At 40.8% G+C, this 27,501-nt stretch overlaps 1 protein-coding gene across 3 annotated transcripts in view; it reads right to left on the bottom strand.

The window, feature by feature from the left end:
* b3gat1a (beta-1,3-glucuronyltransferase 1 (glucuronosyltransferase P) a) overlaps window positions 1-27,501 on the bottom strand; it is a 122,647-nt gene that overhangs the window by 55,217 nt on the left and 39,929 nt on the right. For all 3 annotated transcript variants that reach the window (XM_072695027.1, XM_072695026.1, XM_072695028.1), the window contains one exon: window positions 6,777-6,993. The gene's annotated coding sequence lies outside the window, so the exon portion shown is untranslated. The remainder of the gene's footprint in view (window positions 1-6,776; window positions 6,994-27,501) is intronic.

Here is a 27,501-nt window from a genome sequence, read left to right as displayed (position 1 = left end):
GACAAGGGATATTTCAGAACTGTACTGTTCATTGACCTAAAACAGGAAATTGAATTCGTTCAGACAAATAAAAGTGTGGGATAGGTACAGGGGATACAGAAGAGTTGCTTTTATAGATTAAGGAAACTGGTCCAATTATATTACATTTCATGCTGGATATCAATGGGTAAAAAATATGATGTTGAAATTGTAATTTAGTTCTTGAAAGATGAGGCTGGAGTGGCAGGCAATCTAGCAGACACTGAAAAAATCAGTCTGTCTGTGACATTTAGGAGAATTTCTGCAACTACTTTTAGGCTGTTTTTGGACATAGGTCCAACTGCATGTTTCAGTATGAAGCATTAAAAAACACACTTTCAAACTAACACACAGGGAAAAACAACAGTGGGGAAATGCAAGAAGACCTGAGAGGACAGTGTGTTGAAGGAAAGGAGCTGCTGTTGAACAAAAGCTCATCTGTCAAGCATGATGGAGGTACTGTCATAGTGTGGAAATCTATGGCAGTCTGTAGCAAATGGTTCCCTTGTATCTATTGTATGTTGCAGGATCTGACTGCTGATGAAAGAAGCAGGACGAAATCTGAAGTCTATAGAGCTATATTAAAATATGGCTACTTTGAGCTCATTTTTTATTTAATATCAGTTTCAATATGCTGTGATGGATAAAATAATCACTTTGTCAACGTCAAACTAATTATGGGCTTATGGACTTTTTGGAGCTTATGAGAAGAAAATGAAAGGACCGACATCAATGAAGAAATGGTAAGGGTTCATTATTTCACTGTGGTTAAGGTTAGGTTTAGGTGTAGATTGAGGTGTAGGTGTAGATGAAGGTGCAGGTGAAGATGAGGGTTAGAAGAAGGGTTAAGGTGAGGTTTAGGTGTAGATTGAGGTGTAGGTGTAGATGAAGGTGCAGATGAAGATGAGGGTTAAAAGAAGGGTTAAGGTGAGGTTTAGGTGTAGATTGAGCTGCAGGTAAAGATGAGGGTTAGATGAAGGGTTAACATTAGGTTTAGGTGTAGATGAAGGTGTAGATGTAGATGAAGGTGCAGATGAAGATGAGGGTTAGAAGAAGGGTTAAGGTGAGGTTTAGGTGTAGATTGAGGTGCAGGTAAAGATGAGGGTTAAAAGAAGGATTAAGGTGAGGTTTAGGTGTAGATTGAGGTGTAGGTGTAGATGAAGGTGCAGATGAAGATGAGGGTTAAAAGAAGGGTTAAGGTGAGGTTTAGGTGTAGATTGAGGTGTAGGTGTAGATGAAGGTGCAGATGAAGATGAGGGTTAAAAGAAGGGTTAAGGTGAGGTTTCGGTGTAGATTGAGGTGCAGGTAAAGATGAGGGTTAAAAGAAGGATTAAGGTGAGGTTTAGGTGTAGATTGAGGTGTAGGTGTAGATGAAGGTGCAGATGAAGATGAGAGTTAGAAGAAGGGTTAAGGTGAGGTTTAGGTGTAGATTGAGGTGTAGGTGTAGATGAAGGTGCAGATGAAGATGAGGGTTAGAAGAAGGGTTAAGGTGAGGTTAAGGTGTAGCAATAAGTTGTTTTACTAGGTGACTAGGTGGTATAAGGGTATGGGGCATGTTATCAGCTGCAGCTGAGTGGGAATGTAAAATAATGCTAAGCAACGTCTTCATGTATGAGATGACAAAACATCCCACTGTAAAACAACTCGGACGTGCCTCTCGACCCACTGCTCAGAGTATTGACAGGTTGGAGTGTTTTATTATTTTTTTTCCAAGAAATATAAATTAATCATGTCAGGGCTCTGGCATAAACCTTACACACATCTGCACGGAAATACAGGAGCAACCAAAGAAGCTTCACAGATGTGTAGTTTTGATGCTGGAAAAAAGGGCAGCACGCTGCTGGGGGGATTCTCTCTCAATTATTCATGTTCCAATTCCGTGTTCTGTAAAAGAAAGAACACGAAGGAAGAACCGTCACGGATCTAGTTCTCATTGACTGCGGACAAGGGAGGAGCGTCTGCAGGCTTCCCTGTGGTTGACTGCATCACAGGAGCTCACGACCAATCAGTGAGTTCATGCTGAGCAGCGCCGGAGAGGACAGCTCTTTGGCAAGCGCATAATGACCTCTGGGAAATGATCAGTCCTGTGAAGGGGCCTTGGGCAGTTGCCCTCCAGTTCCTACAGGGCACTCTGGCCATGGCATTTCTGTTGTCTGTGTTCTGTGTCCAGTGCTCTGCTCCAATCACAAGGCTGACTGGCTCTGGGATGATAAAGCAAACACTTGTTTGTTGAGGACAGTGAAGTTGTAATATGAAAACTACAATTGGGCAACACATGAATGGTTATGAATGATTTGATTATGGCTGCAAAAAAAGTGTTGAAATTGTGATAGAATTGCATTACTCAGTAAAATATAAAACAGTGTACATTCTGCAGACTGAGGTAGAGCTACGACAGCCACTCCAACAACTGCACATTTAACAGGGGTGTCTAATATATTTGAGGTGTATTCATACTTGTCTGCTTTGGTTGGATTCAAACAAACACTGGTGCGATTGCTCTGTTAGTGCGGTTTGTAATTGTGTAAGTGTAAGTGTAGGTGTGAACATACACAGTTTCGAACAGTCTTTTTGAAGTACACAGTACAAACCAAAGACATCCAAACCAAGCAAACGCAGCACAAGATGGCACAAGATGGTAGTTTTACAGGCGACTTATCCAGAGCGACTTACAAAAGTGCTTTGCTATTTACCCAAGAAAAACCTCAGCTAGTTAGAATAGACTAATAGTTTAAAGATACCTCTAAGCTTTAGACATTACTAAGCACAAGTCAATAAGGTGACCATAGTACTCTGCTATTCGTCCAAGTATTCTCTGAAGAGGTGGGTCTTCAGTCTGTGGTTGAAGACAGCAAGTGACTCTGCCGTTCGGACACCCAGGGGAAGCTCGTTCCACCACTTTGGTGCCAGGACAGAAAAAAGCCTGGACGCTTGTCTTCCGCGGATTTTGAGGGATGGCAAGTCGAGCCGAGCCATACTTGAAGCTCGAAGGGCTCTTGGTGCGGATCGGCTTTTGACCATTGCCATCAAGTATGGAGGGACTGGTCCGTTCTTGGCTTTGTAGGCCAGCGTTAGGGTTTTGAATGTGATGCGGGCAGCTACAGGAAGCCATATCATTCTCTCTTATCTATAACTACATTTTTACTCGTAAAAAATGAGTAAAAGAGATCTACATTTTCTTTTACTTCTAGAAATTGAATTTCCATTGTCATGCTAAGTCCGGTATTGGCCGCAGAAGTGGAAGGGTCTGCATATGTGTACTGGCTAGTTGTAGTGTTAGCTTGCAAGACCTACTTGGGCCAACTCCTGCTTCCATCCTAAATCTTTTTTGATAGGTCCTAAAAGGTTCAGAGGCAGATACAATTAGCCTCTGCAGGCTCTGAGCGGATCAGTGGACTAAGGCGCTTCCACAGGGATCACAGAATCACAGGTTTGTATCCTGGGCCGTGATGCCTGCATCAGCCGGAGTCTGAGAGAGCATAACTGGCCTTACCCTCTGGCACAGGCTTCAAAGGCACTTTTCTCTGAGCAAGTTGTTTTCCCAGTGAGTACATTATTTGGCAGATAAACATACAATGATTTTTCCAAACTAAAGGAAATCGTATACTGAACAACTGTATCCTACTTTTTCACAATGTGTTTCTAGTCATTTCAGGACTTGACACCTGAAAGCCCATTCTATCTGGTCTTCCTTTATTTCTAATGTTTCTGTGGTCTTTCAATGTTCAGCCATGTAACTCCTCTGCTGCATTCTCTTCACTGGCTTCCTGTAGCTGCTGCCCACATCAGATTCAATACCCTTACACTGGCCTTCAAAGCCAAGAATGGACCAGGGCCTCCGTACTTGATGGCAATGGTCAAAAGCAGATCTGTACCAAGTGACCTTCGATCTTTAAGTACGGCTCGGCCCGCCAAGGCTAAATGCCTTAAATGTAAATGTGTTTTCCAATGACACATTGCAATACAACTCCTCAAGTGGTTTATAGCTTTACTGAACATTCACACCACCTCTTTTACTACTGAAATAAGAGGCTGACCCTATTGATCATCGATTTCTAATTAATTCCTGATCAATGGAATGGATTTCCCTGGTGTTCCAATTCCAATTTGTTGCATGAAACCCAATTTAAGTGATCGTCTAATGAAGAATTTAACATGTTCCTGTAATTAGGCAAAGTCAAATCAATTTGAACTTATAATTGCTCAGGAACCAGCAGAGACCACTATGCTCTTTTAACCATTCACTGTGCAGTGAAATTAATGTTAGAATAAAAAACATAATGAAAAGAATGTGGAGAAATGTGTCTCTCCAACACCATTGCGCAGGATATATCAGCTTTTCTGGTCAAGTTGTTCAACCTCAACCCATCATGCTGTGCTGTTTCACGATACACCTATGAATCCATATCACATTCATTCATTTTTTCTCCCCTCTAATATCTGATTTGGTGTGTAACTCACATTATCAGCCGAGACTAATAGCCAAGTCTTAAATAGTATAGAAAGTGGTATAAGTACATGAAGCCAAAATTTGCAATCTCACAGCGTTGTTCAAACTTGGTGGGATTTTTGGTGGGATTAAATCCATGAATACCTGCGGATTTAATTGGCCGACTGATATAACAGTCAATCCCTACACTCTAAACAATAAAGGTGCCAAAAGGTGTTCTTTATACAATGCCATAGAAGAACCACATTTGCCTCCATTAAGAGTCATGTGAAGACTCTTTAAATGTTTACACTTGGATACTTCATGAGTTTTGAGTATCAGGATCATAATGCAAGTGTAAACACACTCAAGATGCATTTAAGACAGATACAAATCTGACCACTCAACCACTTCACTCCACGCGTTCTAGCACTGTAAACACCTTCGCAACAAGCAGATCAGCATATTCCATTCTATTCCAGTGATCAGATTTCAGTCTGACCTCCAAGTGTATCTGGATACAATCTTAAATTCTTTACATTATGTCAAGGTTCTTCACAAACACGTTTCTCTAAAGAACCCACCCACCCTCTTATCTGCTTCTCCTTGGTCAGGGTCAATGTGAATACCAAGCCAACTCTGATTCACTGGGTACAAGGTAAGAATACCCTCTGAACAGAGTTGCCTGTCCACCACTGCCTATAAAGAACCACGCAGTGAAACGCTGCTTCTGCAGAGCTATGGCAGGCCTTTTGGACAGAGTGTGGACAGTGTCTGTGTGTGCGTGTGAGTCAGGCTCATCAAGCTGCTCCTCTCTCAGCAGTGCTCACGCTCTGGTCCAGAGAGAAAGATCTATAGGAACAGAGTGTCAGATTGGAAAAAGACTGATTAGACATCCATCCTTTTAGGAAATGAGTTTTATAGCTATATCGATATTCCTTGTTTACTTAAACAGGAGCATCCAGTGCTCATCCTTCTGCCTTCCCTTCTGTCAATTCATCTTTCTTATCGTGTACTACATTTCCGACTCAATAGCTTTCAATAATAATTCACTTGGCTGAAAATCACCGGCAAGTAACAAAGGAAGTGCTCAAAATGCATTAGTTCATCATTGTGCTCCTCGGCACATCGTGCAGAGGCAACAGCAGCCCGCCGGGAATCATGCTCATGATTGCTTTACTTATGTCCCGAAGGAATCGCCTTGTCTTGGAGAAAAACAAACAAATAAAACCAGACAAACTAAAAATACGGGGCATGTTCGGAGAGGAGGGAGGATTCGCTTTATTTGGATGACTTCAATCAGACCTTTCTTGCGCTGCCTGCCTCTAGCTCCATTACCGGGCTGAAGAAAGACCATCAGAGAGCAGGGGAATGCGTTTGTCTCGCTCTGGGCTTCCACAGCAAACACGTTTTCCTTCGAGTCACCCAAGGATGCATCTCCCAAATGCATTCGGCTCCAAATGTGTTTATCCACAGCAGCATCTGGAACATCTGCTTCTCCCAGACCTGACCCAGCCTCCCAAACACAGACTAACATGCTACCATCACCTCCACTCCAGTGTACACTAATGTACACTAATAAAACCAAGCCCAGGATTCACAGATGGTGGAAATAAGTGGCTGGATAATTACTGTTGAGTGCCTAATCCCCTCGACTTGACTTAGGTGGACACAGACGTCTATGTTACGTTATGTATTATCATGTGCCTAAGGACTTAACACATCTCCTTCGATACACACGAAGCAAGCCACTGCCTCTTTTTCCAAACAGATGCCAGTGCAGCCCCAACTCGGCAAAGAAGCATGGCTCAATATTAGAAATTTCAACTCCCGGACCAGAGTATCAGCACATTAGACCGTAGAGCCACTCATAGCCCATCAGCGAATCCTTTTCTCACAAAATCAACAGATTTATGAATCGCTCACCATCTCTACACTTCAAATACTCATGTTGTGTATTATGTTGGATGATCAGGATCTCTGGATGTTCTAGATCTCAAAGTCCACTCCAAGTCATCCCAAAGGTTACAGATGAAGCTCCTTCTCTCCACTGTGTCACAGCTCAATGCTAGGGGGTTTTGTACCCCTTCAGCCGAGACTTAGCCCAAACAGATGTGCATATTGACCATGTCACGTAGAACCACTTTCTATTCACTAATGCGCTGTTTAGTAACAGCCAGTGAGTCTAACACAAGGAAAAAACTTGGCATCAATTCAGACTTTGTTTTTGGAAAACAAATGTAAGAGTGAGCCTCAAGCACAACTAGCAAATATAAGGGTTTTTATGATAGGGACAAAGCCAAGAGACTAAGTGACAAACGCTACTCACAAGCACTGGTGTGTCCCTCCTCCTGTGAACGATAAGAACGGAGCTTCAGTAATCCAAAGCCTTAATTCTCAAACATTCCTATAACGGACAAGGCGTCTGAGGGGACGGAGAGGAAGTTGTGGACACGATCCTGGCAGAAGCCGAGCTGGTGTTGGGCTCCAAGGGTCTGCTGCTGGTATCCACACCACGTGTCCAGTCACGTCCTCAGAGCAGGCGGCTGTGGACACAAGAGGGCTCATCTGTTAAAGGGAGAATGGGCCATTCTCATCCGCAGACAAAGGCACACATTGAGACAGAAGGGTCAAGGGGAGGGAAGCATGGAGGGGAAAGCTATCCAGGGCTGTTATGCATGACAGGATATATCAAGTGAATCAAGACACACAGTTTAGAGTGTGCTTGTCAATGTAGTGAATGTAGACTAGATGTGATTACAGTAGAACTATGCTAAAAACTGCCTTACACTTCATGATTTAATACACCACCAACCGGGAGAGAGTATCTGTACTAATGATTTCTGCCTAAAAATAGGAGAGCCAAGTTAAACAAGTTGAGAAGATCTGCAGTAAAGGTACGTCCTCTACATCCAACTGCAAATTGCCTCAAGTTTTACTAGATAAAAAGTGTTCCGTTCAGTTCAGAACCGTGTTCTTTTACGCAGTACATGGACTAATTAATGCACCTTAAGTCCAGTGGATACTCCACAACTTTTAAGCTGCTTTATGGACACAAGCAATATCCAACCAGATTCACAGTGTATAAGTGGACAGATCATATGTTTGTGGACACCCCTTCTAATGAATGCATTCAGTTACTTGAAGTACACACTGCTGACACAGATGTGCAAATGCGAACACACAAAGCTTGCCTAGTCGCTGTACAGAAGTATTGGCCAAAAAATTGACTCTCTGAAGTCAATAAATGTGAACCTACTGGTATCATGCCTAAGACCAGGTGGAGTTGGAGGTGTAAAAAGCCCCCCAGCATTAAGCAGTGGAGCAGTGGAAATGTGTTCTCCTAAATGATCATGGTGCTCCAGCCAATACTTTGGGTATGAGTTGGGGACTTAGGGATGAGGTAGGCTGATGGTCATCCAACATCTAAACCTCACTTACTAACTATTGTAGTTTAATGCAATCAAATCCTCACAGCAATGGTCCACAATCTAGTAAATGGCCTTTACTGGAGAATAGAGACAGTTACTCCAACAAAATCAGGACAAACTCTTACCCCTTGAATACCCTTGATTTCTAAAGAAACAATGACTCTCCCAATGACCGTATAGAATATATATACAGATAGTGGTTTAGCTTCTCCCCCAATGACTGTATAGGTCATATATACAGCTAGTGGATTAGCTCCTCCCCAATTACTGTATAGATCATATAAACAGTTAGTGGATTAGCTCCTCCCCAGTGACTGTATAGATCAAATTAATCAAATATACAGTCAGTGATTTATCTCCTCCCCCATTGACTGTAAAGGTCAAATATATCATTTATGCAGACAGTGGTTCAGCTCCTTGTTCATACAGCTCGTGGTTTCTTGGTACAATGGAGGCTCTTGGGGGATATTGGCGCACTACTTTGTTCTCTCATTTGGTCTCTTATGTCCAGCGTAGTCTACTTTGGTATCGTCCAGAGTAATCTGCTGATGGTGCTAATGTTCCAGTGCTATCGTGGCTGATATAACTGCCATTGTTGTCAAAAGCACTGTGTTTTACTTGTAATTAACAATTAAATTAGATTCATGGCCTTGCTGTAGCTGGAATTAGCACTGGTTTTATCAAAAGCACTGGGTTTACTGGATATATGTATGCATGACTCACAGCACAGGAAGAGAAACTCATAGATTGAAGAGTCATCCTAGGAAAATGCATTAACTTCATTTAGAAATAGTGGTGGAAATCACTAATCACATTAACACATTTTTAGACAAAGATCTGCACTCTTTTCTTGGACCTTCCATATCCTAGAGAACCCAAGCAGCCATCGGCAGCACAGGGTAGAAAGCTTCTGTGAATATTTTGACTCAGAGGCCCAAAAGCCAACCCTAGCTGCAGTGAGCAGCAGCTTTGCTCAATATTCACGCGTCTTTTTCCAATAACCCCTTCTGCATGTGTGTTGTTGTTCTGGTTCCTTGTGCTGCACTCCTTTAGAGTGTTCTCATGCTATCAAAGGCTGCTGCTGCTGCTTATCACGGCTCCTGCTATGTGTCATTGCAAACATGCTGGAGAGAACTGATCCATCCTTAACCATAAAACCAAGGCAAACATTGCGTAGTGTGCATTCAGTCCAGTCCTATGACTAAGTAGTTATCTGCCAGTATCCATGTTACTGTCCAAATAAAAACTCATAAGATGAATTCAGAGGACATTCCTTTACTCTATTCTACAGCTGCATATTTCAATGACATATTTCTGTTCAGCAGCGTTCAGCTGCTGTGTTTTCAAAGAATTCAACACGAAACTGATAATTAACTTTTTTCCCCATTTAATAGCCTCTCCATCACGCCGTTACCATGGGACTGTAAAACAGACTGCTGTGTGTAGGTGTAAATTCTGAGCCAACCTGCAGAACATGGCAAGGAAGTTATCCCACTCTTGAACAGCTCTGACAGGAGCCTCAGCCTCCACTATAAATAGAGCATCCTCTGAGGCCTGCCTCCAGGAAACTAGAGTTTCTAGACTTTGGAAGAAAGCACCCAGCATCACTGCCTGCACTCTTTATTTGTGGTTGATTTGGCCTTTTGTTGTATTTTTATTATGGATAAACTCCAAAAAGTCTTGAACATCAGTTAGCTGAGGCCTATTGTGGTAAAATTTCATGATGAACCAGCCAACTTGCAACACCAGCTTACAGCTTATGAATGTATTTAACCCCCCCTGCCTAATATTGAATAGGTCTCCCTCTCTGCTCTGACCCGTCGAGACACGAATTTCACAAGAACTCTGAGGGGATCCTGTGGTAAGACGTTAGCAGCAGATCCTTTATGTCATGTAAGTTGGGAAGTGGGGCCTCCATCGGTCACATCACAACCATGTCGCTGATTTAACAGTTGTCCATTCTTGGAGCACTTTTGGTAGGTACTGACCACTGCCTGATGTTTTGGAGATGTTCTGATCCAGTCGTCTAGCCATCATAGTTTGGTCCTTGTCAAAGTGGTTCAAATCCCCTGTAATATGTGCTGATGTATTCACTGAACACCAGAGGAGCAGCATAATCCTAAATTGCCATACCAGTGTATGCAAAAAAAAATCCATAATTAAGGTTAAGAATGACCATGTTGGAGTTTTGTTGTGGCCTAACATGCATATATATGGTACATACATATATACATAAGCCACTGTAGCCAGTCCATATAAAAATACCATCAGATTAAAAGATTCTTAAGATTGGAAAAAAGCGCATACAACAAAGACCTTCCCTCAAAAAGCTTAACCGGATTTGATGTATGTGCGTGCTTTTCAAAGCCCAGGCCACATCTCAATGACAGGTAATCCTATCAGGTAGAAGTCAGCACAGCACCTTCACAGCCACACAGCCCAGAGCAGCCTCAGTGTGCGGCTTCTTCATAAACTCATGGTTATTTCCGTGGCCATCCCCCTGAGGAGCGTTAAACGAACCTCTGCTGAGAGCTCTGCGACGCACTCTCCTGTGCTGACAGAGAGAGAGAGAGAGAGAGAGAGAGAAAGAGAGAGAGAGAGAAAGAGAGAGAGAGGGGGGTGGCTGGATGTGACCTATGGGGGATCAGTGGATTAGTATTGATCGAATGTGCCAGCCCACAGGCACCAGGGATGAATCAACAGCTTATCAGTCTCTATCTGTCCCAACACACTCATAGACATCCCCACTCCAACCTACAGCCTGCACCATTCTACCCAATAACAGCATCATAAATCCAAAGCTACAGAGTGTGTGCGTGTGTGTGTGTGTTAGCATGTGGAAGCATGTGTGTAAGCACCTCAATGTCCAGGTCAATTGGTTCAGCCAATTAAGCACATTTGCTTAGTTTCTTTTGGCTACTAGAACAATGCAGCATTTAAGCCCCATCAAACTGAACATCTCACCAGCGATACTTTCACACTTGGCCCATTAATCAACTCTCATCTCCTCAACACCCCCTTACTTCACCCCAATCTTCGCAATGACCTGCTACTCCATCATCTCCTCAACACTCCACAGCTCCACCCCATCTCCTTACCATCCCAATACACCACCCTTATCTCCTCAATGTCCTATTATTCCACCCCATCTCTTCAACACTGTGCTACTCCACCCCATCTCCTCACTGCCACATTACTCACCCCCTTTTCTCAATGCTCCATTATTCCACAAAACTCCTTCAACGCCCCATTATTTCACCCCATCTCCTCGAAGCCCCATTACCTCACTCCATCTCCTCAACTCCCTATTACTCCACCCGAATCTCCTCAATGCTCCAATACTCTACCCCATCTCCTCAATGCCCCATTACTCCTCCCATATCCTCAACTCCTTATTTCTCCACCCTATCTCCTCAACACCCCATTACCTCACTCCATCTCTTTAATGCCCCATTACTCCTCCACATCTCCTTAATGCCCTATTACTCTATCCACATCTCCTTAATGCCCTATTACTCTATCCCCATCTCCCCAATGCCCCATTACTCATCCCCATCTCCTCAACTCCCTATTACTTCACCCCATCCCCATCTCCTCAACTCCCTATTACTTCACCCCATCCCCATCTCCTCAACTCCCTATTCCTCTACATCATCTCCTCAACACCCTGTTACTCCATCCTATCTCCTCAGCTCCCCATTCCATTGAGGAGATGGTGGCCCTGTATGGCCATTACTAAAAACCAAGTAGTCCTACCTTTAGAAACAAGAATTTTCCCACACTTTGATCTGTTGTTTTGAAAATGCCTGGACATCATTAAAACTATTTATGATCTTGCTGATATCCAGCCATCAACCAGTCCATGTTTCCAGACATGGCATTAAGAGCTGGCATCAGTGTCAGAGTTGCTCAGTGGCATGCACTACTACACTACTCCTGTCTCACGCTATGATATACAGGCCTGGGCCTGTCACCATGGTAACTGTTTTCACCCCTTCACGGACAGAGTTAGAGGGGGATCTGCAGGGGCATCGCAGAGGTCTTGACACAGTGAGAGTGACAGAGAGAGAGAGAGAGAGAGAGAGAGAGCACTGTACATAAAAATAATCCCTCTCTCTGTGTGGTTGCCATTCTGACTCATCTCCAAGTCTCTGGGGTAGAAGCAGAGCAGCACAGAGCTTGTATGATGTATGCTAGGTTACGCCGACCTTGCCGTGATGTTCTCGGGTGTGTGATCCCGCACCATGTTTATTAATTTGTTTTATTTTGCCTGTGGGAACTAAGAATCCCTTTCATTGAGGAGTTTTTAAAGGTGATGGGAGATTAGCTTGGGCTCTGTTCAAAGAAGCAGAGGCCAAGCTAGTCTGTTTTGCACCCACATGGATGAGCTCATACTGTTTTAAATGAAAGGAAGGACTCATATTCATATTTCTATTCAATTCTCATTCTTTCTACTCTCAGGCTGTGTTAGCTTACCTGTATTTGTTTTTGCTACATCATTTTTTCTTCAGCTATTTGTATTTGCTTTGCTTTATGAGAAACATTGAATTGGGAGAGGGGCAGAAGGCTCTTAAAGAGACTTTTCTAAACATCATTTAGTTGAACAAAAGTATGTAGAGTGGGGTTTGGTAGAAAATGGTTCACTCTATAAAATCCTACCACTTCAGATTTTTTTTTTATTAAAGTAGGAATCAGATATCACAATGAGTACAACACAATCATTTACTATCCAAACCCACCAGTGAACACACACAAGTCTTCTATGTTCTGTATGGAATGTTCATGATGGTAAATAGAGGTTCATCTTGGGAAAGAAAGGAGATTTTGCCTTAAAATGTTCTACATGTATGAGTTCACCTTAAATGAATTTTAAAAAAGGGTTTCAGACCGAAATGTAATCCCAAATCTACAGTAAAAGGATGTATCAGACGGATGTCTCTGAGTAGGATGCATACTCATAACCACTTTGTGCAACAGCTTTCTGTTAGCTTCCTGTCTGGTCCCATTTACCACCACTGTGAACAATTCTGACTCTTTAAATTTCTCTAGAATGGACAAATCAGGTCCAATACCACTCAGATTATTAAGTGCTTGGCCCAGTGTGTTTCTCTTTCGAGCTAAACCGGACCGAGGCAATGTTTGGCTGGACTTGTGACAAAATTTAAAGCAATACCTTTAAGTTAAATCCTTTATTTTAACTGAACAGGCATGACAGACACAAAAGCCCACTGAAATATTTCTTAATTTTACCTAAAACTATTTTACGTAAAATATTAGGTAACATTTTATTTGCTTTTACTCATGTGTAAATGTTGTGTATTTCCTGTTCTGATAATAGAGAACCAATGGTTCTATATATTAAATATATTAAATATACATTTTTACATTGTTTAATATCAAATAATCAATATAATAAATATATATGGCTGTCACACAAAGAACTTTGCATCTCCAAAATGGCAACTTTACAGGAGAAGCAAGCTTTCTTAATTGTCAATGGAAGTCAGTTTACAAATACTTAATTTCATGACATTTAGAAGCATTTCTATTGCTCCATTTATCATGAAAAGTTCACACAATATAAAGAACAAGCCAAATTCAAATGTCAAAAAAGTGAAAAACTGGAAAAACAAATGGAGATACAAGGTTTTTACACGGTACAGTATTCTTTATAATGCTGAAGGAAGTCCATACGGCTATATCTCCACTCCCTTCATCAAGTTCTACTAAAGCCCAGAATTATCAGTGCCAGTTATCTCTGCCATGGCTTCAAGCGTAAGTGATGACAGAATGTGAACTGGAATGCTGATTTCAAAATTGCACGCTGCGCGCTTTTATGCAGCAGGTGGAAAATGCGACGGTGCAGGACAACAAAAGCCCGTCTGCTGAATTTTTGATGCGCGGTAAAGTGATGCCACAGATAATAGCTGGGTTTGTGCTTGCTGAAGACGTCTGTCATTTAAGCCAAAAATTGGTGGGTTTCTAATGAGTGAATTCGTCATGCTTTTCAGGCCAGCAAGCGTTATGATTAATTCAGGCAAGCGTACGCTGAATAAACCCTTCTTTATTCTCTGGTAAGCGACCGATATCAATAATTCACTGGTGGCCAAGTTCAGCTCATGTCTGTTAAGTTCTTCTATTGGCCACAGGAGATGTGTGGTGAAGATGTGTGCTGCCTCAGCCTCAGCTCCTGGCAGACAGAGGGAAAGGGAGATGGAGAGTGAGAGAGATAGAGAGGGATGGCACCAACAGGCAGGTTTCTCTCAGGAATTACGGGTATCTGTAAGCATCAAGCTCCAGCTGATTTAATGTACTGTACCTCAATACAGAAACAGGGCAAACTGAGGCCTCTATACTTACAGGCTAAAAACATCAGTAACAAGAAGGTGGTTTTAGAGTGATTAGGTGTGTAGACTATAAAACGTTTGATCTAAAACAGCCAAGAAAAACTTTCTGGACTATTTTGGATGTGGGTTAGACTTTCTTTTTGGATAAGCCTTGAGTACCAGAGGCTACCCCTTCAGATGTGCTAAGGGTGCACTGTTAGCAGTAGCACTCACACTGCTGCTAACCAGTGCAGCAGTATGTAATGATGACTAGTAAACTTCTACAACTTCTAACGTTTGTTCTCCTAAGTGGATGATGCATCATATCCTGTTGATTAAGAACAGAGAGAACAGGGAAGCATCTTTCCATCTTTAGTTATCATACCTTAGGGTGACCATACGTCCTCTTTTTCCTGGACACAACCTCTTTTTGAAATGTGAAAAATGCATCCAGTCGGGACTTCTAAATTGTGTGAAATGTCTGGGATTTTTGGGAATTTCACATCTGTGTTTGTGAAAGGGGATAAACAAAAGGGGGCAAGTGAGGCAAAAAAAGGGGAGAAAAATGAACAACAGTGATCTATAAAAATACAAAAGTGGCAAACAAGAGGGCGAACAAAAAACGAACCTGGGACAAGGGGTTGAGCTGGGGGACCAGCTACTGAACAAAAACGGCTAGGCCGACCAAACCTGGAACCGCAGCGTGCTGCCGTGAGCGTGGGTTGCCTAGCTGAGACAAGGGTTGCCAGTAAATCCTGGCCATGACCTGCTCCTGAACGTGAACTCTGAGCAGAAGCTGGCCTTAATACTCTTCTACAGTACAGGGAACCTCTCGTGAAACCTTGAATGGCGGTGTCGAGGCTCCAAAAAAAAAAACAATCCCAGGTGTAACACGTGAACACAATCAACATGACTCGACACACTGAATCAAACATGAACACAAACGAGGAGGAAGTCCTTTTTCGGGCCTGTGGGTGGCGGCTCAGAATCGTCCTGGGGAGGCCGCGATACCATGGGGCTGACAAGAGGTAATAACAAATATATGGATTAACATAGCAATATATACACTAATCTACGCAAAATAAAAAATAAATAAATGTGTAATATTTCCCCAAATTAAAAAATGTAAAATCTATAAAATAATAAAGTGTGCCTGTTTCTACATCAACCATTTATCAGACTTCTTAAGACTGCCTTCAGACTGCTACTATTGGCCTAAATGTACCTGTATCTACACGCAGCCATTGGTCAAACTGTTTCTTACCACAGCTGGCTGACCACAAATACCTGAACACAAATGTGAATAAACACAAATTAGTTTGACTTTACCTGACTTTTTATTTTTTTTATTCATGCATTTGTTAATTTTTTTTTACATTGGCATAGAAATAAAAATGTATTGTAAAAGTAAAGTTGTTGAAAGTAACTCTTTTTTTGTTGTTGCTTTTTTATTATGTTATTTGTGAGACACTTAAGTCAAAATGAATGGAGATGATTTGGCCTTAAAGGCTTTTAAGCCTATTTATTATTTTTGGTAAATCAGTAAATGTTTGTGCATTAAAGTTCATTAACAAACTTACATATTTTTTAAAGGTATTTGAGTCCCTCCTCCCCTCATACATTCACACTGACACAGCCCTACAACACAGGCCTACTTGAAACCCCCTAGCCACATCATCCTAACCATGACGGACCAAAAAGAATAGGATCTAAAAATGCATATTCATTTCATAAAATGTCTGGAATTTCACCTTGATCGCACATCAGCATTTGCTTCTACAGTTCACTGCACACTCTGTGTAAGATCTCATTAAGCCCTGCCTTTTTGACACTGTAGCTGGTCTATCTGTACCTGTGCCCACATGCAACCATTGGTTAAACTGCTTCCCAGAGAGATTTATAAAAAAAAATGCAAATGCGAATTAATAAACACAAATGAGTTCTAGATCAAATGTGGTTTCAACAGAGTTATAACCTGTCAGACACACTAGGAGGACTGAACAGTGTCCTCTGAAATAGTGGATTTCTAAAGCAACTGGTTTTTATTATATTTAGACATATTTATTTATTTATTTATTTATTTAGTTTGTTTCTTTTGTTTGTTTTTGTTTTTCTATTTTTTTGTTGGAGAGACTCATGAGCTGAATTAAAGAAGAGGCTCTGGCTATATAGACTATGATATAAACTTATATATATATAATTATGTTAAGGCTATTTATTAGTATTTGGAAATGAGTACATGTTTATGTATTCATTTTCATTAACAAAGCTGCCTGTTTTTAGAGGTATTTCACTCCTCCCACCCTCATACAAACACATATTACCAAGGTCCTACAACTTAGGCCTACTTGAAGCCCCCAGCCTTGAAGCCCACAACATCCTATCCACAGCGGACACCTGTGTGTCCCCTCTTTTTTGAAAACCAAAATATGATCACCCTACCATAGAGCTACATCTGCAATCTGCCAACTCAACTGCCTTTTAACGTCCATAACAACATATGAGCAGCTACTCAAAAACCATTCTCACAAATGTTGAATGTGTAAACAGCGAACAACCAACCCATTCATACGTACTCAGGCACCAGAAACAGTGGGTGTGAACAAAGGAGCTCAGACTGGATATCAGCACATCAGAGAGGAATGATTTTGCGCTGGCTCTCCTCTCAGTAGCTCAGTCCCCATAATTCCGCACGTTTTCCCTGCCTGCACTGCTGTGGGATGGAGAAAACATTCCCTGCCTGAACAGGAGAGAGGGAAAACAAGACCTGTGGTTGCCATGACAACACGTTAACTCATCCCTCAACCTCGGGAGAGCTGTTTCGGGGTGTGGGGCGGAGGGGGCTGGGGGGGGGGGGGTTGGTGGCTTTTGGAGATGAGATGAGCATCATAGCTAAGTGACTGTTTGTGTGGAAAGTGAACCCGGTCATGAAAACGCGAGCAAGCGGTCACACAGCTATGAAACAATAAGCTGAAGTGGAGGAACAGTGATAACCCGAACCCAGGAGGCCGGCCAGGCACGCGTCGGGTTTTGCTCTGCAATGTCTTGTGATTGCAAACAGGCAGAGGGGCTGCCACCTTCTACAGAGATAAAATTGGTACAGAGAGGATGTGTCACTGAGTGTATGGTGTTGAAGAGCTCTCATGACCACCTGAGCAACATCAGAACGTGACAGCCAATATCCAGTAAAGGCAAGCGTGCACTCTGGCCTTCCATCTGTTTAGATGGGCTACTCAGGCAAATTGAGCACATGTTTGCCAGGCTTGTGGACTGAAATTCAGACTGCACATTTTTTATAGGTTTGTTAACTGATTTTTGTGTCAATTTAAAAAAGAAATACAGTACCAAATATCTCACACCTGGATTCTGTGTATAAATTAATTTTATAATGTTACATAAACTTAATATTAGTAGTAGTAGCATTAGAATTAGTAGTAGTTGTAATAATATTATTATTAGCAGTAATAGATGTAGAAGCAGTAGTAGTAATACTAGTTTTAGTAGTAATATTATTATTATTATTAGTAGTAGCATTAAAGTTAGTAATAGTAGTAGTAGTAAAAGTAAGTTAGTAGTAATATTAGTACTACTACTATGACTAGTGGTAAAAGTAGTAGTATTAGTAGTAGTAGTAATAGTTGTAGTAGTAGAATTAAATTAGTAGTAAACATGTTAGTATTAGTAGTAATGTTATTACTACTAGTAGCAGTAATAGTGATATTAGTAGTGATATTTGTAGTAGTACCATTAGAGTTAGTAATAGTAGTAGTAGCAAAATTAAATTAGTAGTATTATTAGTTGTAGTAGTAGTCATATTATTACTACTAGTAGTAACATTAGAATTAGTGTTAGTAGTATTAGATTTAGAAGTAGTAGTAGTAGTAGTAATAGTTGTAGTAGTTGTAGTAGTAGTATTATAATTATTATTAGTAGTAGCAGTATTAATAGTATTAGATTTAGTAATAGAACTAGTGGTGGCATGATAAGAAGATATAGATTCAAGGTTTTTGTGTGGCAGTGACCATTTTTCAGTAATTAGTAAAAGACAGAAAAAAAGAAATAATGTAAGACATGAAGGATCCAAGACCCCCAGTGAGCAAACCAACAGCGAGAGTGGGAGGAGCCAAGACTCACAAGGGGGACCCATCCTCCTCTGGTCAGAACTATTTAAACATTATTGATAAAAATGACCAAACCAAATACAACAGATAGTTAATAATGGTGATATTAATAGCGGCAGATAATAATAATAATAATAATAATAATAATAACAACAGTAATTTAAACAAATCATTAACACTTACAATTAAACTTGTGGAAATTTATATTTCTATATTTTATAGTAAGAATAAGAAACTCTGTAGATGTAAAAAAGTAACTCACAGTCTTTACATCGTTCTGCATTGGAGTAATTATGTTTCTTTCATGAAAACATTAATACTCCAGGAGGTTAATGGTTCTTTAATGTAAGAATGTTAACGAGAAACTACTTAATACTAATTATGTAATACTAATTATTACAGTATCATCCACATTCTGACAACAATAAATAATAAAATAAAATAAATGATAAATATTAGGTATCTTATCAAGGTAGTATTTCTTGCAGTAGAATCCAAAGCATTAATAGCACAGGTGGCATGTTATGTGTCAAAGCCCAGCCACATTAGTTGTTTGTTTTGTAAAAATGTTCTCATTTCAATAAAATTTCACCTTGCAGACTTCCAGAGCAAATACATTTTGCATGCAAAACTTAAAATTCTTTAAACTCTGACACACAAAATTTACATCCTTGACCAGTTTTGCTATGGGTTGACCTCCGAGGAGACAAAGCAGCACTAAAGTTCCAAAGAAAGCGGTAGAAAACACAAATTTATACAGTTACAATCTAAGCATCTGTTAAAATTACAATTACAAATGTCCTTATTGTATCACACCAGGCAATGCATTTCCTCAGTAAAACACTTATATTAGAATTAACACAATTAACATTCATACAGTAAGTCATGGTTTTACATCACTGTGTTCACTAAAACATCTCCAAAGCTCTCCTCATGAGAGTCTAGTATTATCTATAGTTGTCATCCAACACCTGGTTTGGTAAATCAGGGCTTAATGATGTTAAATCAGGTGAGCTGCTGATGAGTTGAACACAGTCACTGGGGGCTGGCTGGGGGGCATCCAGTAGAAACCTGGAACCAAGCTCTGTTCTTCAAACTAGCTCACAGGATCTCAACTACTGTCTTCAAAGTGAGGCATTCATGTTCCTTTTTATTGAATTTATGTTGTGCATCAGTTCTTATGTGCAGTTTCTTATTGCTCAGATAAATGACTTTAAAATAATGTGCTTAGGTGTCTAAACCTCTGTACAGTACTGTATAATCTTTCTCACAAAGGGAACATTGTAAGAAGTGTCAATGAGTGTATTTTAAATGTACCGGTACCAGATTCCTAACGGTACCCAGCTCTAGTGTTCCCAGCCTGGGTTATATTTACCTGCTGCTCAGCGATGGCTTATTTCTCGCACATACTGCACTGCCTGATGTAACAGGATAGGTGAGTAGCCTGTGCGGACACTGTGTAATCTCAGAGACCAAAGCCAAATTGTCCCATTTGCTCCTGCAGGGTAACTATTTCTGAAAGGTCCTACATTAGAGAAAGGTGCCCACTAAACCCCAGCAGCTGCAAGCTCACAGATAGCAGCGCAGACCTGAGTATTAGCAAGTACCCTCAGTCCTGGCCGTAGAGTTTGGCAGAGCTAGAGCTCAGCCCCTGTCTGTCCCTGGCTGCCTCAGCTTCTGCTCCCGGGTGATAGAGGACAGGGTGAACGCAGCCCCCATCACCTCAGCCGTATTACTACTCTGGAGCCATATCTAATCACACACCCCCACCCCCAGCTCAGGGAAATAGATATGCTGATCCATGCAGAATGTACTACTGGGAAAATACAGCCTAAAGGTGTGTGCCAACACACTCACACTCAGGCCTCCTAAAGGGTATTACGGCACCCTACACTTTCCCATTTCATCGTCCTATGAATGATGCAACACTGTGGACTATACATATGCATTCTGGCCCCCAGGGCTAACAGGCAGCTCGTTCTCCAAGTCCCATTTAAAGTAAATAGCCTCTTCAGCCCATCAGCTCCAGTGTTTTCTCTGTACAAAGCTGTCTGACTACTAAGAGAAGCTTCTGTCACACTCTTCACAGTGGTCAGGCACAGTGCAGGGCCTTTCCACAACGCATGCCTTTTTCATTTCTAGACGCTGTCACTCAGCTCTCCCAGTCACTTTAACTGCCGCAAGGATTCAATTAATCCCAGCAAGAGAGAACCACCAGTTCATTTTCACCCTTGACGAGTGCCTGACCACTGCTCTGTTTACACTTGCTCTATCTCTCTGGCCCCGGGTGCTACGCTGGCCGAATGACAATGGCACTGGTCTCACCGTTGTCCAAACACTGACATATCCATCACTGTGACAAGTAGACAAGGGAGGCAGGTATTTTACAATCTGTAGACAATGCTGATTAGAACCACACACACATGTATGTTAGTGTTAACTTGCTATTAATACATAATAAATGGACAAAAGTATTGGGACACCTGCTTATTCATTGCTTCTTCCAAAGAAAAGGTTTTCCACAAGATTTTGGAGCATTGCTGTGAGGATTTGATTGCATTTAGTGAAAAGAGAGTTAGTTAGATCAGGATGGCGGATATGATCACCTACCCACCTCATCCCCATATATATATATATATATATAAATCTTACCAATTGCTGACACGGATGTCTTGAGTGGTGCTCCATCCAAAACTTGGGGGTTGGGGATGAGTTGGATAGGTGATCATCCACCATCCTGATCTCACTAACTCTCCAAGCATAACTGATCTACTAAATCATAATTAAGCAGCAATTATTATGCGCATTAGTAATGATAAATCTTAAGTAGTTTTAAGTAGTCATAAATAATTAAATCATACTACCCCGAGTCTTTTTTCACACCTTTCCTTTCCACAGAACCTCTTAACAGTATAGCTACAACGCTTATGCTATTCCACCTACACACATCTCACCTGCATCTCACACCTACACTCACCTTACTCCTGTACTCCTATTACATGTTCCAGAAATGGAACAAAAGCTTTATGTTGGCTTCATGAAATTCTGACACCACAGATTCAACAGTCTAAGTAAAACTGAGTTCTACTGTGCATAGCAAGGGTTTGTCTTAGACTAATTCTGAAAAGTCACCGTAGTCACCGAATATGGAAGCGGTGGGCTAATTGTGCATACCACCCACTGATGAATTCCCATATCCAACATAATTTGCCTGCTATGAAATGGACCTTTTCAGTCTGGCAGATAACATGACATGAAATGCAAATCAATATGACGCGACCTCATGCGTAACATTGCGCTACACTCTCCGGTTACAAAGGAATGTCGCTGGATGGGAAAGAAAAAGCACAACGGCAGGTGCAGTCAACCAAACAATGAGAAATCCCATTAACATGCTCCAGCAATTGAATTGAATGAAAGTGAAAATTAAGCTACATGTGGCTCCCAGAGCCCCAAGACTGGATGGCTAAAGAGGTAGCGTACCTTCTGCTGGAACTGAAAATCACTTGGCACCATCTGTGTGGCTCTGTAATTACAGCCACTTGGGGACAGTAGGAGGCCCATGCTAACTATTTGATTATGGCTTCAATAATATGCTGGAAATGGGATGAATTTCACAGGGTCCCCCGCGCCACAGATATATGTATTATTCAGAGGCTACACCAAGAAAGGCTTGGCTGAAATTCAGAAACTCAGAGCTAATTTCACAAAATGCAACATTCTAAAAATCAGAGATTATTATCAAACCAGTGTTATACATTGAGTCATTTTACAAAACACATATTTTCACATTTTGAAAGAAGAGCAACATAATTTTTCACCATGCTTAAAATCACTAACAATATATATTCATGTTTACAATAATATGTGACGGGGTGGTAAATTTCATCCTGAATTTGTTCGTGACCTACATAATTAATTGGAAATGTGCAGGTTTGAATCCCGAGCAATGCTGCTTTGAGTTTTAGAAAACACAATTGGCCATGCTCACTCCATGTGGGTAGATGGGGCTCTCATAAGTGTTGTTGGCTGGCACAGTTAGTGTGACGGGGTGGTAAGTCAAAATAAGGGATGCAAACAAATCATACAATTTTATGAAGTGTTTCTTTTTGAATAAATATGTTATATGTAAACAAGGAACCATCGAATCTTGAAAATGTGTGATTTAGAAAATTGTGATATTTTAGATGGCAATCATTTCATACAATGACTCCACTCCAATAAAGGTTCTGCACAGGGTTTCATTAAGTAATGCCCTAGAAGAACCAAAAAGACGTGAGTGGCACGAACTTTTAATTTGGCGAAGAACCTTTTCACAAACGTCTCTTTTACAAAAATGATTCTTTATGAAACTTGAAATGGTTCTTCTATCAAAGACCCCTTTGCAACACCTTTGTTTTAAGAGTAAATAAACACAACACAAGAACTTCAAGCTGCATTATTAGAGTAAAGGATTTATCCTGGCTTACCAGCTCAGTGCACAGCACAGCTTCCACAGTTCTGTCTTTCTTTTTTTAAGATATTCTGTTAGCCTCCTCAATAGACCTCAAGAGACAAAAATATGTTTTTTTACAGCATATTTTCTTTTGAGAGCACATTCTCTGTATCACCATTTATATAGCCATAACACTAACTTGCAAAATAAGCCCTAACCAATTTCATTCCAGAGAAAAGAAGTTGCCTGAACTGTCAAAAGGCACCAAAGGCACACATTTTGATGTTCTTTAAGGCCAGAGAGGCTCGAAAAGTGCATCGTTGGAGGGCCACATTGCTCAGCACTGCACTGTCCTCTGACACATCCAATTATAGAAGAGTGACAAGACACTTTCATCCCTTCACTGCCAGCAGCCGCATCCTCCAGGCTTCTATGTTTAGATGGCTCTGAGCAGTGTTACATGAGCAGGACAGCTTTTTTGCTGTTTGCTGTGTTCCCACAGAACACGTATCCTGTAGTCACACAGTGAACAAACAGGCTGTACATATATCTACACTGCCATTCTAGTGTCTACATCACAAGAATGGCAGAGAGCTTTTGCAGGTTAGCAGTGTTCAGTACTTTTTCAGATTTATGAGTGGATTTCTGATTCAAGTTGGGTTTAGGTTTTCATTCTAATTTAGTCATAGCCAATTCCCATCTGCTATTTAGTATATCTACATCACATAATGCTAAGGGGTTGGGAGGTGCAATCCTTTGAGGGCTCATTCACATTAATCTGGATATTTCTGAAAGTGCAATTTAAAAATTCATGTTTTAGAAAAACTCTCCACCTACGCAAGTAAAAAAAAATGCTTCCATGACAATGTCAGCTCAGTTAGGGGCTTCATAATTGCCTCACAGAATGAATCTAATTGCCTCAAATATAGAGCGCAAAGCTAAAAATCAATGACTGTGAACACCAGTGTTTTTGACTAAACCCTGGGTTAAAGTTCAGTTCTGACATACAATTAAAGGTAAACCCCTTATTGCACTCTAAGATGTATTATTCAGTTAATACAGAGACTTCGGTACAAACTGGTGGGGCTATTCTTTGGTAATAGAAGTCAGTGATGACACTTTCACCCTGCCAATGGCTATTTAAGAGGTTAAAAAATGATGAAATACTGCTTTCTCCCTTTGGCAGTGGGGTTGTTTATGTTGCTATGGCTATGTCACTGTCTATAGTGTATTTAATTCTCCTGCCTGACCAGTTAGATCCCAAATCCTTTACAACATTGCAGCATGTGTGTGTGTAGTGCTACACACTCTGGACTAATATATGTTGTCATTCGTGGTCTACTGCTGGGACATAACTGGTTTATAGTGGCTGAATGTGCTGTGATTTAGGTTTCTATAGCGAGTGTTAGAGCATTCACATTAGCATTATAATTTAGCCTCCACTCAGTTCTAAACACACACTCGTGTGTGGTTCTCCCGCTGGTAAAACAGAGCGCTTCAGTGATAGTTTTATAAAGGCTCAGGTATCATGGCCTGTTTTTTGTTGCACTGTAAAGGTTATTAGCTCCACACTGTAGACTCTAAACTCTTTTATTTACCTTCTGAGAACATCCGCACTTCTGCCAGTCAGCTGGGAATAATGTCTTTTGAAGATACCTTGAGGACCTCGGATGGCACCGGATGGTTATATTAATATATATATATATATATATATATATATATATATATATATATATATATATATATATATATGTATATATATTAATATATATATTAATATATACCGGATTCTTTCAAATATGTCTGGATCAGCCTCTAATTATACCATACTAAATACCGTACTGGAATCATTGCAGCTTACTCCAGCCATGCAGCAAATATTCAGCAACAGCTTTCCTGAGGAAATTGCATCTTCTGAAATCCAGAGAGAATCATTCACAGTGATGGATCAGGGCACCGTGACTGCGGGTTTAAAATATTTATCTAAGAGCTGAGTTGGCAGAAAGCAGGGCACAATAAACTGTGGTTGAAAGTTTGACTGCTGACCTGTTCCAAAACATTTCCACGGCATTTTCATTCTCCAGCTTGCCTTCACGTTCTCGCCCTTCTATCCTTCCCTTCTCTCTCAATTCCCCTCCATCTGGGAGTGTGTCACGACATCTCCCAGCAGCCGCATATGGAATCCAATCAGGATTCTGCCACGTTTCCAGCCCATGCCAAGGCTTTCACTAGAATTACCACTGAGGTGCCTGTCAGGCCGCTGTCCACAGAGGAGTCCTTCCACTGATGCACAGTCCACATATGAGTAGAAGAGAGAGAGAGAGGGAGAGATAGAGAGACTGACAGAGAGAGAGAGAGAGATAGTGGCTTCTGTTTGAAATGAGATTGCCTACATCTGTGCCCTGAAGGAGCCTGGGAAATGAGTCTGTCCCCATCACTTTGTTTTTCTCCACGCTCTGAACTCACTGCAACGCTTCTACGATGTTCCACTTTGTCAGTTTCTGGAGAAGACCTCGCTGACAGGCAAGCAGGTTTTAGACCTCAGCCTTGGGCTAATCCATGGTCTATTTCATCGCTGTTCAATGAAAAACGTGTATCTATAAAATTGTGACTTTACAGGAGAAGGCAAAAATGGTCTTCACTTTGAATGGATGTTAATGTAAAATAAGAGTTTATTCCAGGTCCTTTAGAGCATTTCTATTGGTCCGTTCATCCAGAATTATTTACACAGTGCACATAACAGCTACAGGGTTTAAACCATGGAGAAAACTAAAAACAGATAAATAAATAAATGAATAAATAAATTTATCGCTAAGGGCGATACATGTTTTTCATTGGACAGCAGCTTTTCTACATTAAATTTGTTTATCTACAGTATAATTAATAGAGCACCCAAGCTAACACACTAGACACAAGCTGGATGCTAACATCCAAACTGGAAATGTACTGTATATAGTTAGACCATGGAGAAGTCCAAGAAACAGGATCTTAACCCATTAAGAGTTATATATAATTTACAAAATTCAGAATCTCAATATGATGCATTTTTTAATAAAGGAAGGGGAGGAGGGGTTGAAAATGTGCCTTATTCTAAAATAATACTGCAGTTTTCAGTCTATTCAAACATTATTAAAAATGACATTATAAAGTATATTATAAAGTACAACATTTGCTCCATAATCTGTACTTTATATAGTACTGATCTGCCTCTAGCCACAAGCTTATATATTAGCCTCAAACTGACACACTAGCCACAAGCTACATGCTAGTTTGTAAATCCAGCCCAGCACAGCCATGCCCTTGTCTTTGTGTGTTTTCTTGTATGCAGGCGATTTGTAAGGGTTTAAGGGTACATATTCAGATAAGATTGTAGCATCAGTCGATATGTCTTTAATGTCATTTTGTTTGTTTGTTTGGCATTGTTTGTTCAGGGGTTTTGGGTTGTTTTGGTCTAGTTTCCTAATTTCCTAGTTTTGCTTTTCCCTTCTATTGGATTTAGCGTGCAACATAAAGGACTTTAATGCGGATGCTAACTTGTGCTTGTATTACAGAGTCGCAATGTAAGTTTTACAATAAGCATTGTGTGCCTTTCAACTTACTCTTCTCCATTATTTGTCTAAACAAACAATGCATACCTTTATTTTTTGTCACAAATTACCTGTATAACTGAATCATGGTCTCAATGTGAGTGCAGCTAACAATAAAGGCAGCATGGAGCTTTTTTTTTTATTTTGAAAATATTGACATAACTAAAGTGTCTGAATCTTTTACCGTAGTCATGAAGTAAATGTAATGTTCAACACAAGTCTAAAATTACAGCAGCTCAACCAGTCCATATTCATTACTCAAAACTCTTCTAATGTCCCTCATATTCTTCTTTTTATTTTGGAAAAATCCGAATCCATCTGTGTGGATGCGTATGTGTGCGCGTGTGTGCGTAGGTATTCTTAATTTGACAATGTATGGTAAATTATCCCGTAGAGGACTGACCTTTCTGAGCACTGAGACGAGCTCACTAAGCCTCTCTCTCTTTAGATACGCTTACTGATGCGAAGCGTTTCCAGATGGAGTTTGCCCTTCTTCTTGGGAGAGTTAACTATAATATTTCACAGCATTGACACAGTAACAAGCTACCAAACCGAGAAGCCAGTCAGAGCGTAAGTAAGGTATAGAACCTTGCTTAAATAACACAAATACTCTCCAAAGGTTAAGCCCTTTTGGATAAGTCAACAATTCCTTTTCATTTGGCACTGGAATGGTGTTGATTTCTCAAAAATTGTCCCCCTTGTGCCGCTACAACAGATTTTACCATTCAAGACCTGTGGTGTCTGGGACCAAGACATTAGCAGAAGATCCTTTAACTCCTGGGGTCTCAATGGATCGCATCAATGAGCCGTAGGTGCCCATTACCCTGTCTCCGGGTTCACCGGTTGTCCTTTATTCGAGCACTTTTGGTAGGTACTGACCACTGGTATACATATAAAAACACAAGATCTACTTGATGTTGTCTAGCAATCACAATTTCACCCTTGTAAAAGTGACTCAGATTCTTATGCTGTTTTCCCTGCTTCAACATGTCACCTTCAAGAACTGACTGTTCACTTGCTGCCTAATATATCCTCTCGCTGAGAGATGCCACTGTAGATGAGGATAATCAATATTTTCACTTTACCTCTCAGCGGTGCTAATGTTATGGCTGATCAGTGTATATATAGGCTTTGCAGTGCTGTCATCAGATGCT

The sequence above is a fragment of the Salminus brasiliensis genome, chromosome 13, assembly GCF_030463535.1.
Source record: "Salminus brasiliensis chromosome 13, fSalBra1.hap2, whole genome shotgun sequence".
In the NCBI taxonomy this organism is placed as follows: Eukaryota; Metazoa; Chordata; class Actinopteri; order Characiformes; family Bryconidae; genus Salminus; species Salminus brasiliensis.
This window is presented reverse-complemented; position numbering and strand designations above follow the sequence as displayed.